Below are 8,468 nucleotides of genomic sequence, written 5' to 3'. Positions count from 1 at the left end.
CCTCAACCGGATAAAAGGCATTGTGAAGGGGTTGATCGGTGTGTCGTCGTCTCTGGACATCCTCTCGGCCAGCTCCAAAGATAACGGTCCGCAATCATAACCGTTGCGTTGTTGCACCGCTTTTCCGTACCGTAAAATCCATCNTTTTCCGTACCGTAAAATCCATTGGGAAGAATATCCGTAGTTTTCGATCTCCCAGTCGATAAGAAATTGTCTCAATAACGATGGGTAGGGGCCATTGTAGGAGTTGTAGCTGTCAAAAAACGTTATGGTCTTTTCGGGTACATCGACCACAGTCATGGTCCAATGATTGCCGTTCACGTGCATCGGCACCAACAGGAGTCTTAACGAGTGTACATCGACTTTGATCCACTTTTTCACGCCGGCGTATCCCCATCGGGAAAGCGCCTTNGCCGGCGTATCCCCGTCGGGAAAGCGCCTCCATAAAATCGGAGATCAGGTAGTGCACTTTGCCTGGCGAACGCGAAGCAATTAGACTTAAATACGCGTCGATCGTGTCGCCGCTGTACCACGTCGTGCGAGTGAGAAACGAATCGTATGAGGGCGGTTTCTTCTTTTTCTCGTTCAATTCTCGCGGCACGTCTGCAAGCAAAATTATTTATTTTTTAATCCGATTGCTTAGTTTTTCGGTTTTATAATTAAAAAAATATTATTTATCTATTTTCAAATATTATTTAATAATGCCGTTTATTTAAGTCTAGTTAATGGACTAGTCGTTTACCGTCTGAGGAGGAACTATCGTTTTCGCTGTCGGCCGAGTCTATGTCGATTGTTTCAATCATTGTACTCGAATTGTCAACTCGAGGTGGTGTTTTCTTGACGAGGGAAATCGATGGTATCTCGTCGAGCCTCCAGACTTTCAGGACTAATCCGTTGGGCTTATCGATGTCGTCGTCAGTCGTTTGCGTAATCTTTTTTGTCGCATAGTTGTCGGTATTCGTAGTAAGCTTTGGTTTTTTGGACATGCAAGAATATGGGGGGGTGTCCTGTGAAAGCCGTTTGACTTTTGTAAGCGTTAAGTCACAATCGGTAGTACTGTTTCGTTTGTTTTTTATCAGTTCGGTAGCCGATGGCTTTGATTTCATAATCGTTTCAGTGTTGGCGATATATTCCGGTTTGGTAGCAGTCACGTCCGCGTAAGATCCGTTTGAATTCGTGGTTAGTAATTTGGCACCGTAGGCAACTTTAGCTTTGGTCGTTTCTGACCGATCGGTGGCCAATACGGTGTTGGTAAACATGTCGTGATTTTCGTGTGCCGAAAATGATTCAATATACGACGGTAAGGTCTGTATACAGACAACTGGTACGTTTTTTACGAGGATTTTAAAAATTTCAATTGCTCTTCAAAACACAAAAATCGCCGTGATTCGTTCAAAATTATTTACTTTAAGTGCGCTTATTTGGTATCCAAGCAAATTCACTCAAAAGTAAATACAATTAAATAACAGTTTATAAACTTCGTTTCACGATAAACACACCGCGAGGTCGTTGAAATTATAATCCAGAATTAAATGTTTTTTTTTTGTATACTCTTTTAATACGCGGGATCTATCGAGCTCCTTTCGTTCAAGAATAGACAAATCGGTATAAAATCAAGCTTTCCGAAGGACAAATGATTATTCGATTTTTGTTTAACGCTACCTCCTTATGCTTTTTTATTACACATAAAAATGAGCTGTGCAAAATTTAGAATGATCCGTTAAGATAAATCCGTGCCCTTGGACGTAATAAAATGAGTTAATATGGCAATTTTAATAGAAATAACTAATCTTAAATATGACTTTACTTTGTCGTTGACATAAAATAATAGTGTAACTTTATTAATAGAGTGTTCAGTAAGAAAGAAAACAGGTTTCTATTGTTTTTATTGTTTATAGCATTTTACATGTTTCCTTACTTACTGAAAACGGTGTATAATATCTCAGTAGTAAATAATGTACACGATTGCCAGTCTATCCTTCAGGTATAACTCATTTAAGGAGATAAGGATATTATTTGGGCATATATCAGGTAGCATTCGATTTTTGGTTTTTATTTAAAAAAACTTTTAAAAATGTCGAAAATTAGCGATTTTTAAATTAGTCATTTTTAAGAGATTTCCCCCATTTACGGGAAACGAGGGAATTTTTTTAATTTTTGAGGGTAATATCTTCGACTAGATACGATTTGTGATCTTTTGACGTATTGTTAAAAAAAATCGGTTCAGTGAGAGCTGAGAAAAAGTGGAACAGACACAAAAAAAAAACACATTATAGTATAATTAATACATTTTCAGCTAAAATTTTCTCTCAATCCTTGTAATAGAGTAAAAAAAAAAGGAAAATGTCACAAAAAATTATAATAGTAATAAAAAAACTCATTTTTGGTTTTCATTTTATATTCAAATAACTTTTTAAAAACTGAACGTATTATATTTCATATATTTTATTACATTATATTATATATTATATATATTATATTCATATATCTTTGCTGACGAAAAACTGTTTTTTAAATCCAACACTAATCAAAATACTAAGAAGAGGCTTAGCGTTATATTATATTTTTTTATTTACAATTTTTGATAATGTTCCAAAAAACTCTTTTATGACTGAATAAAATTAAAACTATTACAATATACTTTAAGATAAAATAGAATAACTGTCATAAAACTTAATTACTAAAAGTTATTGAAACAAAAAGTACATACTGTTTTCGGCATAAGTGGTCGATTTTTTAGTTTTTAGTTTTTTAGCACAATAACAAAACATATGCATCATTCAAAATTAACTGAAAATAAAATTTTTATGTAATATAAGATTTAAAAAAACATTAATTGTCTTTATTTTTTTTAAGTCTTCGATATTTGACAACTTACTCTCTATGAGTAATCAACCTCTTTAGTAAAAATTAAGTAACTTTTGGTATATATGATAAATTTTTCTTAAATATATTTTAAACACACTTCCTTTTTGTAACAGTGATTTTAATCACTGTCAGATATCAGTCATTACTAATCTAAAATATTACTCCAACTCACTACACTCTTCCCAGCTGTAAATTGCATTTTTGATTTTGTTGTAATCATCATTATATATATAATCACATTATTGTTTTGTTTATAAAGGTGGTATTGAAGTTTAAATATTGTCTTTTACATCTTACAAAAATTTAGATCATTAAATTATCTCAAGCAAATTTTGTTTTTATATTAAATGATGGTAATAATACTAAAAATAAAATATCCTTCATTTAAGACATTAAGCATAATAATGGTTGACTGATGTTTTTTTAACTTAGCTAACATGCTTGCTCGATCAGCCTTCTATTTAATTGAAAATTAATTTGTGCTTAATTCATTTTTTATCTTTTATATCTAAAATTAACGATTAATCATATAATTTCACAGTTGATGATGGTGAATGCAAAATTTGTTTATTAAACAGAGGTGTATCATTACTAAGTCCATTTTGTGGGCACAAGTTATGTTTATATTGTGCAAATAACTTAATAACTCAAGCACAAAACAATAAAGCTAATCCTCTTCATTGTAAATTTTGCGGAAAGAAAACAAACCACTTTGAAAGTATGTAATCATAAAAAATGTTAATTAATAATTAAATATCAATAATATATGGTTTAATAATATATGGTAATAAATATTTTTTTCAGAAAATATTAAGGTGTTTAATCGTAAGTTTTATGGTTATAACTTGTAATTGTGCTATGAAATTTCAAAATTTATTAGTGTCTAAACTTATGACAAATAAGAATTGCATAATAATTAAAAATTAATTTCATACTCTTCAATTTAATCATAAATTAGATACTCTTAACGTTACTAGATTTTAGAATTTTAGTAATTTTGTGCAAATAATCCACTCATCAGGGAAACAATAATTTTTTTAATAACTCATTCCACTATTGTATTAAATATTCCAAACGAGTAGACTTTAAATAATAGTTTATTAACATTATTATAATACTTAAATACATAAATCGTACAAGGTGATTGATTATCTTTGATCACTACATTTTTCCTAAAGTAATAATTTTGAAAAAAAAAATTGTATTTTGTTTATTGTTATTTATTTTTTATTTGATAACTTTTTAACCAGTATTTCAGAAGTTATTAACATTTTAAATGTAGACTGGAGGTGATATGAGGATTATTTATTTTTTCATTATGCATATTTCTACTTAAAACCTGCATTTCTCTAATTAGGTATAAAAATATTCAAATTCCTGATTTAAGTTGTTATCATTCAGTGATTTCACTAGTTGTATCATTTTCTATTATATGTCTATTTAAAATATATGCTACCGTTTAATAAAATTAAATCGGTACCCTTTTAAGGAGCAAGGAATGAACATAAAAAGTCTTTAACCATTTAAAATTCAAAAAATAAATAGCACTTAAATTAACTAAAAATAAAAATACTCAAAAGTATTAGTATTTTTGAAGAAATCTAGTAGTCAACGATAAATCAATAATCCTGTTATGTGTTAAATTATTTTTTTTTCTAATTTCCGTATAAAACAATTTTTAACGCATGGAAGTTTAATCTTATTTTATTTTATTAACAATAATTTATTGAACATTTTTTTAATAGAAAATTAAACGTATAATTTAAAAATTACAACTTTATTTTATAATTCAAAAGTAACAAAAACTGTTCTAACTTTGTGTCTATAGAATTCGATGTGAGACATTTGAAAGGTACGTTATTCAAAATAAATAATATTTAAGTTATCGTCACAAGTCTAATAATAAATACGTATTGTGTTCAAATGGTTGTATTATGTTATCTAAATACAAGGTATACTGAGTAATACATTAAGAGTTCCATGAAACATTTCATTAGTGTAGAGTTTATTATTCAAATGATTTTAAATAATTACTTAAATGATAAACAAAAACATAGACTTCCACATACCAATTGATGACCAACGTGAAAATTATGGAGTAGAGCGCTTATGAGCTAACGGCTAATATTATATAAAAATAATTCACGTGGCATTCAGAGGAACACATAAGCCATTCAAATGATAGGCAAACATTGTGCTGTGCCATTGTCTTCAACTGTCAGTCGCATAGCATTGCGACATTGACCGTCGACAAAAGACAACTGGACTATATTGTGACCAATTACGAAGGTGATCATAAAAATCGTATACACCTTCTGAATTGCTGATACTGTTTATGCAACTTTTGAAATTTGCCTTCGATATCAAATTGCCCACTGTCATTGCACTCCTCTTGATCCTCCTGGTACTGTTTATTGAGTTTTATTCGAGTAGTCTACACAGTGCTGCAATAACTAAAAATATGATTAATAGTAGTAGTGTTAATAACATTAAAAATACAAGTTTGTTTTCTAATAATCACTTCATAATTGTAGTTAGTGTGTTAAAATTTCTCTTGTCTGAAATATTTTGATCAGTAGCAAACCTTAAAGAAGATGAAAGTTAGCTCTTTCGTGTTGGTAGTTATTAAACGAGTATTAAAATCATTAAAGATATTTAAAATGAATTATCACGTTTATTAAAAGCATTGTATTAGATATTTTGATAAAAACGTATTTTAGGTTATGAATTAAAACTGTTAATGAGTTAACTGTTAACGACAGTGTAGTGACTAATATAGGTACTATTAGTATAGGGTGCTTATTAGTTATAATAGTGTTAAGTTATGTAGTATTTATTCTTATATTCTTTTTAGTCTCCAATATATATTCCAAGTAGTTGGGATAAAGGCGAGGCTTTATCTTAGAACTACTTGGAATCGGCCACCCTTTTCCTAAACTTCTGTTTGACACGATCTCCTACATCATTTACGCATTAGACAACCATCCTCATATCGGATTCAATAACATCCCTCCAACTCTAGTGTTATAATATTTATTCTTATTATTTATAATATTGCTTCCATTACTTTAAAACAATTAAGAAATTAAAATTTTATATATGCAAACAGAGTACAATTATTTTTTAATTAAAGTCTTTATCGTTTTTCCTGTGGTCTTTCCAAAGTGTGATTGAATATTAAAAAGTGTTATGAAAATTAAGACTGTTAAAACCAAATCCTATATTGTGTTCTTCTAGCAAGTTGATGAGATTTGATATTTACCAAGAGCTCTTGTATAGTTTTGTTTAATTTTTTTTTTTTATACTACTTTGGCTTGAACCTCTCTTTTCACTCGATACTCATGAGTGGGTTTAGCTCAAAATAACGAGAGCTGATCTTCCCTTTGTTTTTAGGTAGTTTGAAATTACTCAATTTTTAATTATCATGATCAGAATGGGTTTTTTGTAGACAGAATAGTATACGACACATTCGAGCTATGATGTGTATACTCTAGGAATTGATCGAATTAATTTTACCCTTGATAGGTTTCTATATTAAATGTAGTGTTGATGGAAGACTTGTTTAGATGATTGTATGTGATTTTTATTTTAAATTTATATGTTTAAAATTAAATAGTTTAACAAATATCGTGCAATTTATATATTTTTAATTATTATTATTAACCTAATTTAATATAACTGAGTTAGGTTTACTAACTTATTAACTAATTTAAAAAATACACATTATTAAATTATTATCTTTTCATATATAAACATATATTCTATCTTAATTTAAAATAAATGATAATTTTTGTTCTTTACTGCGTATAAGTTTTTGATTATATATTTATAACATTTTTTGTACTATAATAGATTATTTATTCAATATATGTATTTTGAACTTATAAAATATTTAAATTAATATCGTATAGAAATATTAATTACAAACAAACTTAACTATACTTATATAGTTAACAGATTATTCACTGATGTACCATGAAGCATATAAATATTTATGACCAGGGCTCGGGACTTATAGCATTTGCTATAAAATGCTTTTTTTAGCTATTTTTATGATTTTTTCAAAAAACGCTTATTTTTAGTTTTTTCCGATTTTTTCGATGATTTAATAAAAAACAAATGCTTGTTTCTTGTTTTTTCTGTTTTCATACATTAAAATATTTTCTTTATAACGCAGCCTACCCAGGTTTTTTTTATCGGTTTTTGATAGATCTAATAAGGAAAATAATTCAATTGCCTTCCTTGTTTGTAGGGTTTTGTCTTTGTTATCTTATCTATTTGATAGCCAACGCCGTCCTCGGCATCGTTAACTTCTTTAGCTATGATTGAAGTGTCATACTAGTGTGGTACTTAGTTGATTTCCTTTTTATAATGGATTTCTCGGTAAACAATATTTTTAGACCGTTATGGCATACTGGGATATCAAATTTATATTTAATTTTTTAATTAATTTTTTTGAAACAAGATTTTTAACATTTCTTGTCATTCAACTTGAAAGTCGAAGTCAGACATCATTTTGATTCTTTCAGAATTAATTATTTGTATATTTTTTTTTTGTATTTTTAATTTTAATTTATAATTAAAAAAAATAATTAATTAAATACCCGTATTTTTTTTAATGAAATAATTTTAGTGGTATTTAATCCTAAGGTCCTAAAAAAGTATATTCAGCACAGTTACAAATATTTAGTACTTTATTATTTAAAAGAAAATTAAGAAATTTTTGGGGTTTTTTTGATTCATTTTTTTATTTATGAATGCTTATTTGAGTGCTTTTTTTTATGTTTTATAGTGCTATTTTAAGCGCTTTTTTTGATGATTTTAAGTGCTATAAGTCCCGAACCCTGTTTATGACAAATAGATGAAATGTGATAGAATAAAAATTTATTAAATCGTTAAATCAATATTTCAATTATTATAATTATTATTTTATTTTATTTTTTATTTTTGAAAGGTTTAATTACGTTGTTATAGTATGTATACATTATTTAGATTATTTTTATTTTTTGAGTTTCTGAATTAGTTCAACAAGGGTATTAACCCATTATTGTTTGTATCTGAATTGATAATACACACAGAGTAAATTAACAATCTTGGGGAACGTTAATTTTTTTATTAAGGTGTTAAATAGTTTTGAATATCAAGTATTTTCAAATTTTTTATTTATAAGATACATTTTAGTTATATACGTTATAATTATAGATTTGACCTGATAGTATTATTTTTGCTATTAATCAATTTGGAATTCTACATTATATATATTAAATTATTTATCTATATTCGTATGACTATGTATATTTGTGTTAATCCTTATACACTTTTTTGATTTTTCTCTATAGAGTTATCATTAAATGCACCTTTTATAGTTTTCGTAATTATGTAATTAGTATTAATTTCAATTTCATTATTCAACATATTATATTTAATAATTAATTTAAATAAATTAGTAGATTTAATATTAATTCTGTCACTTTTAAAAACTCTAAAATGTTGAAAATTTACAATTATTTTTATTTAAATATATTCTTAAATATTGTAATATTATAATAATATGTTCTTAAGTAATTATATAATTTATTTGCATAAGGTATTATACACTT

The 8,468-nt window shown here is 27.5% G+C and overlaps 1 long non-coding RNA gene across 1 annotated transcript; it reads left to right on the top strand.

Moving 5' to 3' along the window:
* The first annotated feature begins 3,415 nt into the window (after positions 1 to 3,415).
* Positions 3,416 to 8,103, top strand: LOC126909375 (uncharacterized). The gene is made up of 4 exons (XR_007705022.1): positions 3,416 to 3,586; positions 3,673 to 3,693; positions 4,697 to 4,720; positions 7,823 to 8,103. It is a non-coding gene; the product is annotated as an uncharacterized LOC126909375 (long non-coding RNA).
* The last annotated feature ends 365 nt before the right edge of the window (positions 8,104 to 8,468 follow it).

This window comes from Daktulosphaira vitifoliae, unplaced genomic scaffold (assembly GCF_025091365.1).
Source record: "Daktulosphaira vitifoliae isolate Bord-2020 unplaced genomic scaffold, ASM2509136v1 Scaffold_309, whole genome shotgun sequence".
Taxonomy (NCBI): domain Eukaryota; kingdom Metazoa; phylum Arthropoda; class Insecta; order Hemiptera; family Phylloxeridae; genus Daktulosphaira; species Daktulosphaira vitifoliae.
Note: the sequence above shows the minus strand (reverse complement) of the source record. Positions and strands in the feature narration are given on the sequence as shown.